General features: G+C 40.3%; 1 pseudogene; it reads left to right on the top strand.

The window, feature by feature from the left end:
• The first annotated feature begins 8,550 nt into the window (after positions 1–8,550).
• LOC102749539 (ATP synthase F(0) complex subunit C1, mitochondrial pseudogene) lies at positions 8,551–9,866 on the top strand (annotated as a pseudogene).
• Positions 9,867–12,522: the final 2,656 nt, after the last annotated feature.

Raw genomic sequence — 12,522 nt, 5'->3', positions numbered from 1 at the left:
CAGTTCTTCTGGTCAAAATAATACACCAATTTTTATCCCATCACACTGGGATAGGGGCTTGGCACAGACAAAAAGTAGTGATTTTATATATCATAATATAGTAAACCACCTTCATGTTTTGCAATATTGCCGCATGGAGTCATACTAAAACATTCAAACAAAACTTTTGAACATTATCAAGACCAGATAATACATGATAATATTTTCTACAGGATTAGAAAGTCTATAATAGTACTTTCCCCTAAAAATTCCAGATAGTTGATATTTGCTTGGATTAAAACATAGTAAGTCATTCATATATATATAATTCATATATATGTGTGTGTGTGTGTGTATGTATGTGTATGTGTGATATGGACATGTAGATTTCTATCCCTGGCTACGATGAAATAACAAGGACTGAATTCACTCTCCTACCCAAAACAACCAAAGGAGAAGAAGAAGGGGACAAAATATTTGAACTGACAATGGTTTCTAAGACCCTGGACATCAGGAAACAAAGGAAGTGATCCTGGAGAGGTAAGCCCCACAATAGGCCCTAGCATGCTGCTTTGGGAGAGTTCTCAGGCTGCAGAATAGGGGAGGGGACCCAGGAGGAACCTGGCAGAGGGATAAAGTCTGGAGGGACCAAGGCAGCCCAAGTTCACTAGCCATAGGACCAGAGAGGATAGAGATGTATCAAGAAAAAAAAACAGAAGTCTGCAGAGGGTTCCTCTAAAGTTGCATTCAGCATAGTATTGATCAGCACAGGCATGTGAGGAAGCTACCTGAGGCTGGGAAAAATCATCTAGAACGGCGTCTGGTGCTCACATGGGGCCTGGATTGGCACATCTCCCCATCAGCCATACTGGGAAACCTCATAATTCACAGGGTACTGGGTAGCTCAGAGAACACTTTCCTCACTAGTGGGGAATAATTAGTCCTAGTAAACATTACTCTGGTTCCACCTAAAGATTCTTAAAAGCAAGACCTGACAAAGTCAAGCCATTTCCAAGGAACTTAAATATGCCCCAGCACAAAACTCAAGAACATTTGTAGGAATACAAAAATAACCAGTATCATATAAGATAAAATCCAAAATGTCTGCAACCAATCAAAGATGATTAGCACAGAAAGAAGCAGGAAAATACAATCCATAATGAATTGAATTGAACTGACCCAGAACTGCTAAAGATGTTAGAATTAACTTACACAGGTATTTAAACAATTAGGATTGTATTTCATAGTTCAAAACGTTAAGTGAGGGCAAAAAAATATTTTAAAAAGACCCAAAGTGAGGGGCGCCTGGGTGGCTCAGTCATTAAGCGTCTGCCTTCGGCTCAGGTCATGATCCCACGGTCCTGGGATCGAGCCCCGCATCGGGCTCCCTGCTCTGCAGGAAGCCTGCTTCTCCCTCTCCCACTCGCCCTGCTTGTGTTCCTGCTCTCGCTGTGTCTCTCTCTGTCAAATAACTAAATAAAATCTTTAAAAAAAAAAAAAAAGACCCAAAGTGAATGTCTAGAGATGTTCTCTAGAAAACTACAATGTGTGAGATGAAAAATACGGTTTTACTGCAGATTAGATGCTACAGAAGAAAAGACTAGTGAACTTGGAGACACAGCAATAGAAACTATTCAAAATGAAGCAGAGAGAGACAAAAAAAGACTGGGAAAAAAGTGAACAGAGCATCATCAAGTTGTGGCACAATTTATCAATTGGTGAATTTTAAATATATGCAATTTATTTTATGTCAGCTATACTTCAGTAAAGCATTAAAAATATGAAATATCAGTACCCTGAGGAATTTATAAATCAAGAGAGATTTATAAGCAATGTGATACATAGCAGCATAGACTAGTATCATCCTCACAAACACCAATTTAAATTAGCAGTTTGGAGTAATAAATTTATTCACTCAGAACAATTGTTACTAATAAAACTAAAAAGTGTTTTTTCCATACAGAGAACATTTTTAGCATCTTATACTTTTTTAATACCTTAAACTTCTCTGCATATGATAACAAATCTAATGTTACTGAAATAACATTTGGAATAACCTCTTTTAACCTTTACAGAGTACATTATCCCAATTCACTTTTTCAACATACAATTAATTTTTTTTAGAGATAAAACTTTTGAGTTGATTTAATTGCCAAAATAACTACCTAGGAAATGGAAATAACCTTCAATTATGAACTAGGATCAAAGAGAGCTTTTTCATTTTTCACATTGTTTCATGAAATGACTTTCAATCCACCCATCACCTTTTAAGTAACTTTGACATAACATTTTATTTTTCATCACTGATAAAATACTTTCCCTTGAATACAGTTTAATGAGACAAACCCTTTGGCCAATTCTAACACAAATAGATTTATGTTTGGGGGGAAAGTGTGACCAGGTGGTAAAACAAAGCTTTCTGGTCTTGATCTTGTTTGAAAGTTTTAAGTTTTATTTGAGTGCTTCCTTCTGACTCCATTTGGCAACATTGCCAGGTGTGAAGGTGGTTTCCTAAAGCAAATTTATAAATCAGTGACAAAGGAACATCTCCTAGCATTGATTCATTGATAATGCATGTGTTTCTTACAGGATTAGAAAGCCAAATATATCTCAATCTTAACCCATTCTCAGAAAGCCTTGCTTAATTGTTCCCTGAATAAATTAGTTCTTTTTCTTTTTTTTAAGATTTTATTTATTTATTTGACGGAGAGAGAGAGAGCATGAGCAGTGGGGAGGGGCAGAGGGAGAGGGAGAAGCAGGATTCCTGCTGAGCAGGGAGCTTGATGTGGGGCTCAATCCCAGGACCCTAGGATCATGACCTGAGCCGAAGACAGACGCTTAACTGACAGAGCCACCCAGGTGCCCCAATTACTTCTGATGGGAGATGAAAGAGGAAAGTGGATCAAGAATGTAGAAGCCGTGGACTATCAGTTAAAGGTACCCATCTCTGAGAAATGTTTTTGGAAGACTAAACAGTCTTATTTTACCATATCTCCTCCATTCTAAGATTTCATCAACTCAACAATACACCATCAATTTAAATACAACTTTCACATTTACACATCCATATAGATGGTAAAATGCATCCCAATTTCAGAAACATTTGAGTCCTTAAATCAAGGAAATGTACTACTTTATCATAAACAATCAGAAATTTAAAATTTTATTATACTTCAAACAAATATATATGAAAAAGCACATTAACAACAATTAAATGGCAATTGTTAGTAAGAAATTGATTTTGATTCAATTCATCCTTATGGATGAGTTTTTTTTTTTTTTTACAGATTTTATTTATTTATTTGACAGAGAGAGACACAGCGAGAGAGGGAACACAAGCAGGGGGAGTGGGAGAGGGAGAAGCAGGCTTCCCACCGAGGAGGGAGCCCGATGTGGGGCTCAATCCCAGGACCCTGGGACCATGACCTGAGCCGAAGGCAGACGCTTAACGGCTGAGCCACCCAGGCGCCCCCCTTATGGATGAGTTTAATGAAACTTCCAAACCTATTTTTATTGCCCATCTGAATATTTTTTACTTTCAGCTCTTTCCATACATTTAGAAATTTTAGGGACATGGTGAAACAGAAGGAATAAGTTTCTGTGGCCAGGAGAAGTATGGTTATTATTTGGTAGCTTATATTTTCAATTTACTTTTAAATAATTGTTTACTGAAATTTGCTTCTATCTGGCATCTAATTACCCCTCAAGCATTTAGCTGAGGGTTCATCTTAAACTACAGGTTAAAATCTCAGATTGCAGAGGGAAACTACAGGGTGATCTGTTGAGAAAAATAAAAGAGATAATAAGACTTAAGATACCTCAGGGCGCCTGGGTGGCTCAGTTGGTTAAGCGACTGCCTTTGGCTCAGGTCATGATCCTGGAGTCCCTGGATCGAGTTCCTCATCGGGCTCCCTGCTCGGCAGGGAGTCTGCTTCTCCCTCTCCCACTCCCCGTTTGTGTTCCCTCTCTCGCTGTGCCTTTCTCTGTCAAATAAATAAATAAAATCTTTAAAAAAAAAAAAAAGACTTAAGATACCTCAAAAGTAGAAATAAAGTGTAGGGGCACCTGGGTGGCTCAGATAGTTAAGTGTCTGCCTTTGGCTCAGGTCATGATCCCAGAGTCACAGGATCAAGCCCCGCATCAGGCTCCCTGCTCAGTGGGGAGCCTGCTTCTCGCTTTCCTTCTCCTGCTCCCTCTGCTTGTGCTCTCTCACTCTCTCTGTCAAATAAATAAATAAATTCTTTAAAAAAAGAAAGAAAGAAAGAAAAAGAGTATATAAATTGATACCTCTTTCATTAAATCTGCTTTCAATCAACAATCACCTAATCGATAATTATTTGCCAGAACTTAACATATGCAAAATATCTCATTACACTTTAATCAAAGACAGAAACACAACAGAGCACCCGATGACTCAAAAATTGGCAATATGAATGCATTGAACACAAATATTGGAAGTTATTTCCTTAGATAAATGATGTCAATCTCATTGGCTCTGCAGCTAATATCTAGAAAGTAAAAACATTTTAAGCCTAGAGGAGTGAAATGGGGATGTGGGGCTCCCAGGGGCACATGGAAAAGATTGAATCTATAAAGAAGGAGGGTTTGCTTCCATCTGCTAAGGTATCTTAGATATGACTCATTCAGTAGTCAAATGGTGGCCTAGAGTGTGACATAAAACTGAGGGAAAATACTGTCACCCCCCACTATTCATTTTCAGGGTCAAGTGTGCCTGTTATACCTGTTTTCTCTGTTCATTAAAAGTTCTGTTAATTTTCTTCTCTTCTGTTTTCTTGCTTGGCTCCCATCAATGCTTCACTTCACACTAATTGCAATTCCTATCAACTTCCTTCAAAGTAGCTTGTGCATGTAATCTAGGAGCGAGCTCCTAAATCCTTAATGCTTGCACTGATTTTAAGTTTTCCATTGGTTTACTGTAAGAGAACATACCAGGATTTCAAAAATTGTGGAGGATCTCTATTGGTCTTGAGTTCAAAGGACATGGGTTCCCCTAGTATCTGTTAATTTTTCTTTTCTGTTTGAAACATTTCTTCCAGATTAGTGTATACAAAATTCTCTATTTGTGTGCATTTTTATGGGAAGAAGTTTCATAGCTTGCATCAGGCCCTTATTGATTTTTTTGCCACCCAAAAGGATGAAAAACATGGGTTTAGATACTTTACACACTCAACTAACATTTATTAAGACTGTAATATTTGCCACATATTCTGCTAAATATTGGGGATCAGAAATGAGTAATAGGTCCTTTCCTGAAGGAATGTATTGGGTCAGACAGACACAGACCGCCACAGTAGGGTGCAGCAAATTTTGTGATAAAAGTAGCTGAGGGGCGCCTGCGTGGTACAGTTAAGAATCTGACTCTTGGTTTGGGCTTAGGTCTGATCTCAGGGTCATGAGATCAAGTCCCGTATCTGGCTCCCTGCTCAGCTCAGAGTCTGCTTGAGTTTCTCTCTCCCTCTTCCTCTGCCCCTCCCCCCTTCATGTTCTCTCTTTCTCTCTCTCTCTCTCTCCCTCACTGAAATAAATAAATAAATCTTTTTTTTTAAAAAAAAGTAGCTGAATGCTCTTTATGCAAGGGGGAGGGAGAAACTGAGGCTAGGGGAAGATAGGAAAGAGTTCATTCAAATTGGGACATTGTTCCTGGGTCTTAAAGCCCAAGGAGAAGATGAGTTATTATTGCTCCATCTCCTGGCTCATTGGTGGATTAACTACCCACAGCTGTTGGCGGTTTAAAGCCCAGTGATCCTAGTCTGTCACCGGGACTTTAAAAGAATGTAGCCTAAACTTTAACTGGTTTCAGAGATTCTACTGACTGATCTCTCTCAAAGTGTCTTTCCCATATCTTAGTATTTTTGAGTTTCCCATGATAATGTTCTGCATGCATTTTGAAATGACTCTGCAGGGGCATTCATCTCAGACCTGCTCATTTTGTCCCAGTGCTCTTGCTCTGCTGCTAATGACATTCAGAAAGTCTCTGTTCTGTTGAGCACACTGGCCTGTCAGTGAACACAGCACTTCCTCTACTTGGGACCAAGGAGTCAAGGTCCTATACATCCCCTCACTTGTTAGGGGGACTAAGCATGGCCACAAGTGGCCAGGAGACTTTGCTACCTTCCAGAAGATGGTTTGCAATATAATGATTTATGACCATTATATTTATAATGGTAATCTGGTGACCAAAAAATATATTTCTCAGGTATATTTGGTCTTCAGCCACAGTTACTGAAAACATTTCAGAGCCATAAAGGTGAAATGGGGGTCTTGTTACAAATGAAGGTGACTTTCAGACCCCACCCAAGGTGGGGGGCTAGTTGTGAGGAGGACTAACCATATGATTAGAGGGTTGGAACTTTCCATCATCCCCAACCTCCCAACCCCCCGGGAGGAAAGAAGAGTTAGAAGTTGAATCAGTCAATGACTAATGACTTAGTCAATCCTGACTATATAATGAAGCCTCCATAAATACCCAAGAGTTCAGTTTTTTGGTCTTTTTTTTTGTTTTCATTTTCTTTTTCGGAGAGCCTCCACTCTTGGGGTTCCCAAGCTCCAGAAGATAGAAGACCCTTTGTTCAGGACCTCATCCTGTGTATTTTTTCACCTGGCTGCTGATTTGTATTCTGTATCCTATCCTTTAATGAACTGGTAAACTTGTTTCCCTGAGTTCTGTGAACGACTCTGGCAAATTAATGGAACCTAAGGAGGAAGTCACTGGAACATCCAATCTGTAGCCAGTTGGTCAGAAGCACAAGTAACAGCCTGGGGCTTGTGACTGGCATTTGATGTGGAGAGAGGGGGTGGTCCTGTAGGACTGAACTTTTAACCTGTGAAATCTGATGCTATGTCTGAGTAGATAGTGTCAGAATTGACTTAAATTCTTGGACGTCATTTCTAGTGTCCAAGAATTGCTTGGTATCTTGTGTGTGGGAAGCACCCCCTCCCCAACACACACATACCTCCCTACACATATTGGAGTCCAGGAACCTTAAAAGATACTTGTTCCAAAAGCTGCCATTTCTCTTTCTGCTACTCCTGCTGCCGACAGCAGAAAGGACGAGCTCTGTGATTATTAGCTCCTTTTCTGCTTCTCTATAACCAAGTATACTGGAGATTATTTGTGTTCCTCCATGTTTCTGTTGCCAGTTCTATATGTACATCCACAGTTCTGCTTTCTACTCCTAACCACCTGCACCTGCAGCTTTCTCAGACAACTGTTCTTTGGCTACGGAAGCAGAACTGGAAGTATCTGGAATTTACAAGTCCTCAGTGCTACCACTTTCATCCAGCATGCAGCCAATGACTGGTTGCTGCTGTAAGTAGATTTAATTCCAGATCCCTTGCCTCCAGGAAGGACAGTGTCTGAGGTGCATTTTACCCACAGGATCAAGTCCAGGCTTGCACTTCACTTGAAATCATACCTTTCTTTGCTCAGCTTTTCCTGTTCACAAATCCTGCTTTTCCTGTGTCCTTTCCAGTTTCTCCCCAATAAACCACATTCACCCAAATCCTCTCACACTAGGATGCCAGGTCAATCCCACTCCTGGAAGTTGCCAGGCCTGAGAAAGTAAAACTTTTCTCCAGTACTCAGTTCAAAGATGCACCTTATTGCTTACTCCATATTGAAGTTTTCAGGATGTATGACAATGATCACTTTTTTTTTTTTTCCTAGGGGGGAAAAAAAATGCTGATATTCTTAGGGCATGGCCTTGCCCCAGGACACCAATAAAATAATCTCAAAAAAGTCAGCTCTTAGTTTTTCTCAAGATCTGAGATATACAGTCTTATACATGGTCATGAAACTTGTTTCAGAGTTTGAGCTAAGGTGAAGGGAAGAAGCTAATTACACAAATACAGCAGAAGGAAAGATTATGGTAAGAATTTCAGTATGGCTGGAGAATAGTATACAGTAGAAGACGAGAGCTCAGATACTGATGGACTTTACACCCCACTTGAGTTTGACCTTAATCCTATAGACACCAGGGATATTTAAATGGGGTAATGATATGAGGCAAAAAAATTTTTTTTTAGTCCAAGTTCTAGTGGACTGAAGGAAATGACATGGGGAGAGGCCTGGATATACAGATTGGGGAATCAGCTGCATATGGAAATACCATTTGGAATATAAGATACAGTTTGGGATAAAGATGGGATTCTAAAGAAAATAAATGGGCGTCAAGGAGAGTACCCCTTACATTGAGGAAACAAACCCTACAATGCAATGGGTGGGGCAAAGGGAAAGGAAGAAGGCCAGTACCTCAATAGAAACCAAGAGACAATAGTACCTAGAATCCATGGGAGACATAATATCAAGCATCAGCTTCTACAGAAAAAAATCCAGTAATGTGAGAACAAAATGTGATTTGGCCATTAGAAGGTCATTTGTGGCTAGAGAGAGAACAATCTCAGTAGGGTAATGAGAGAGGAAGCCAGATTGTAGAAATAAGATAAAACATTTTTGAGGGTGAGGGAGACTTGAACACATCAATATACTCTGGAGGAAGGACTCAGGGAAAAAAAGAAAAAGAAAAAGAAATGTAGAATGTCTACAAAAAGATGACCAAGATCCTAGAGTATGGGGAAGAACGTCAGAGAGAGAGGGCAAAGGGGTACCTTGCTCTGAGACAGGAGGGAAGATGGATAAGGATGGATTCCATGGTCAGGCCAGGGTGCCAGGGAGAAAGGGGAGCTGTTTATAACAGTCACTCTTTTGTTTGAAGAATCAAGCAGAGTCAACTGCTAGGGGTCAGAGAGATGCAAATGGAATGAGCAGTATGAAGAGGGATGTAAAAAATCTGCACAGTAACAACAAGAAATATAGAAGAACTGTAACCAGATACAAGAGAAATAATTACCCAGTGGTCTGGAGGGCCCGTCGGCTTAGAATAAAGGTGTGGTTGTACTCTTCAGCCCCATTTCCATGAATGTCAATGTTCAGCACGAAGGACAACTAGTAAAGAGAAAGAATGATTATAAAGAAAAAGAATGGGTAGATTAATCTTTGGTTGCATATTGCCATGGGGGTGGTTAGGGTGGATAATGCCTAAAAAAAAGACAAAATAAGAAAGAAATTGAGGGTGTTGGTAAAAGGGCATTTAAGTGATTAAACCACAGTGTTTAGGTTGAGTCGAAAAGGAATTGATAACAAAAGGAAGTTGTCAGGGTCACCTTGAGCCCGGCAAGCTCCAGGGTGGGAGCAGGGGCAGTGGGGTGGTGGGAGTGCAGACCCAGAAGGTGCAGGTCACCAGGGCTCCACTCACGCCTCCAGCTCTGATCCGCCATCATACCAGGGATCTAATCAGGCCTGTGTCTGCCTCCCTCTTGAGTAGACCAGAGATCCCACCTAAAAAGCCACCCTACAGGTGCTCCCCACTCCAGGGGGCCCAAAACCCAGAACAGTGTTGTCTCCCGGGACATTGACACAGCAGCCAAGTTTATTGGTGCTGGGGCTCCCACAGTTGGTGTGGCTGGTTCAGGGCCTGGCATTGGAACAGTGTTTGGCAGCTTGATCGTCGGCTCTGCCTGGAGTCCATCTCTCAAGCAGCAGCTCTTCTCCTACGCCATCCTGGGCTTTGCCCTGTCTGAGGCCATGGGGCCCTTCTGTTTGATGGGGGCCTTCCTCATCCTCTTTGCCATGTAAGGCTCCAGGGTAGTCACTTACCCATCCCCGCTGCCTCGACTTCAGGCTGTGCCTGGTGTTAGAGTGTACTAAGACTTCCCATTAAACACAAGCTCTCTCTTAAAAAGAAGAAAAAAGAAGAAAAAATGAAATGGTCAGATCTGGGAACCAGGAGGACATTTCAGGCAAGAAGAAAAGAATAAAGAAAGCTCCAGAAGCAGGATAAGCCTTCATAAAGTGTAATGACAGTGAAGAGAGGCCCCTTGAAAGCAGAGAATGTGTGCTGGGGATTGGAGGTGGACAGCTGGTGGGCTTTGAAAGCCCAGTGGAGCTTAGAACCTAACTGCATGCACAAGGGGGAGTACATCCAAGTTAATCTTTGAAAAAGATGAGAATGTGAGGCTTAATAGAAGGTGAGACATAGAGAATGTTGGCGAGAAGCGGCAAAGATGATACCCATATTCCTGGCCTCTTGCCCTGAAAACTAGAAGGATAAAAACATCCTTGACAAAGTGGAATACGTAAGCAAGAAAACAGGTCTAAGTAAAGAGGGAGAAGGATTTAATGTTAGATACGATGAAACATTTAAGTAGAAATATACTCTAGGCTACTGGAAATACACATCTTAAAATATAAGCTGAAATAATATTGCGGTCAGGCCTGGGGTGTTCTAGTTTTAGATCTCAGCAACCACTGGTATTACGTATGAACCCGCTGTCACTAAAAGAAACTCCCCCATACCATCAAGTTTTCCCCAATAATTTCCAAGTCAAAATCTGTGCGGTGCTCATCTGGAATAATCTTTTTTTAAAGCTAGCATGTAGATACAGAGAGCACTAAATCACAGGTGGAGTTCAGTAGAGTTATTCTTGCAAAATAATTTGATCTCAAAATTGATAAACCCAGAATCCCGCTTTTTGGAGCTGGAGAGCGATTCACATACCTAGGGTGGTGGGAGGATGAGAGTGTGGAACAGGAGAACAGGGCCTTGCCAGGCTTAGGAAATTCATCAAGTACCAGCATAAATCACAGTCCACCTCGGCCTGGGGGAGTTACGATAATTCTGTCTATGGATGAGCATATTAGTTTTAACCATTAGCATACTTAAAACTCAAGACAATGAAAATGACTTAAGAAAAAATATATATCTGAAGGGGCTGATGGAGTTAATCCTCCTTCAGAAACCTGGATTTTATTTTTCTTTTTAAAGCAAGATCATGCTCATCATATTGCAAAATAACTTATTCATCATAAGTACATATGTATTAGTAATTTATGGCTTACAAATATTGTCTCTGGGGCTCTTTTCTTATCCATAGTGCTGTGTAAATTGCCTTTATTAAGCCAAGTCCATGAGATGTTATCTTCTAATTCTGAGGTTAATGCAAGAACATGTAGGTTTGCCCCCTTGATCCTATTAAACAATATTTCCTTCTTCCTATCTCAAATTTTATTTTCTTTCCCTACATGAGTATCATCATTTCGGCACAGCCCACTTTTATATTTCATAAGAGTAAAAGAAGACTGTTTTTTTCAGATGAGAATAAGACACGAGTTTAGCACACTGTTCAATCTTGCATTGTTCCTGCTGTTCAAAGTGCGTGTGTGATACCTTGTCCCAAAGGACATGCAGTGGTTATCCAACGTGGTAGGTGTAATTTATCAGCCCCCCTCCACCAAGTATTTGAAAAAACAATTCTATCCAGAGTCCAATAAAATCCCTATTCATCACCAAGTGTGTATCCATCCCGCCAGTGACTGACCAAGCACAGGTGGTGTTCGCTAGGACTTAGAAATGAAATGCTTTCCCCAGAGTGAACAGCTTCTTACAAAAATATTCAGGGTACAGTGTGTTCCTGGCATGTAGCACCTGTTACCCACTCGTTTAAATGTCTCATGAAGGGGACAGAGAAAAAATAGTTTCTCCCTGTCTCTGGGAACATACATAAATTTAGCATATAATTCTTTTTTGGCCAAGGAAAAGTTTGAATTACCTTAAGAAAGGCCATAGGATATAATTTCTTGAAGATGCTTTTCACATTATAATTTAATTACATAATAGGACTGAGAGGCAATGGTGGGCAGGAGAAAGAAGAGGAAAAAACAGAGACAAAAGAAATGAAAAATAAAATGGAAAGCAATGTTATAAATCCAGACATGAACTCGGGATGAAAAACAAAACTCATCAATTTATCTTTACTGCTATTATTTGCATTATGTCAAAGTGTTTGGTCCTCTGTCTCTATTTGATTATGAAACATGTACGATTCAGGCAACTGCTTTATAAATATTGAAAAACCACTCTCTATGTATGAAAATGCTATTGACCAACTTTCTTTAGGAGGTAAACTGAGTTTGTATTATTTTTCCTACATTTTGAGATAAACTCAGTCTAAATAGGCAATCTGAATGTTGTTTCCCATGAGACAACCAGTCTTGATCTTCTTAACATCATAAACAAAAATACATTGGTCTAACATTATTTTATTCGGCATCATCATTGACATTGCTGAAAACATAGGAAAACGAGAATGACTTTGGAAACCAAGTCTTGGTTTCGGTTGTACCATACTCTTAAATGAGCGTTGCTTACTACAAAATGCACATCGAAGTGAATACTTTCAAAGTATGTGTGCATGGGTTGTGCATGTGGACACGAGTATGTGCGCTCACAGGGACATGCACACATACCCCACCACGTTCAGACAAAGCCATGGATGTTAAGCACCTGACCTCTTCGGCTGTTCATGACTGTTCTGAAATGAAACACCTGTCTGCACGCTTTGGACTACTGTAACTTTTAGAGCACTATTTATTAATAGCCACCCTGTGAGTAGTCCTCCAGCCTTGTGAGGCCACTTTCAGAATTGCAAACATACTCATAAGAAGGGAATTCAAGGTCAGCAGTC

The sequence above is a fragment of the Leptonychotes weddellii genome, chromosome 1, assembly GCF_054177405.1.
Source record: "Leptonychotes weddellii isolate Sample4059 chromosome 1, ASM5417740v2, whole genome shotgun sequence".
Taxonomy (NCBI): Eukaryota; Metazoa; Chordata; class Mammalia; order Carnivora; family Phocidae; genus Leptonychotes; species Leptonychotes weddellii.
This window is presented reverse-complemented; position numbering and strand designations above follow the sequence as displayed.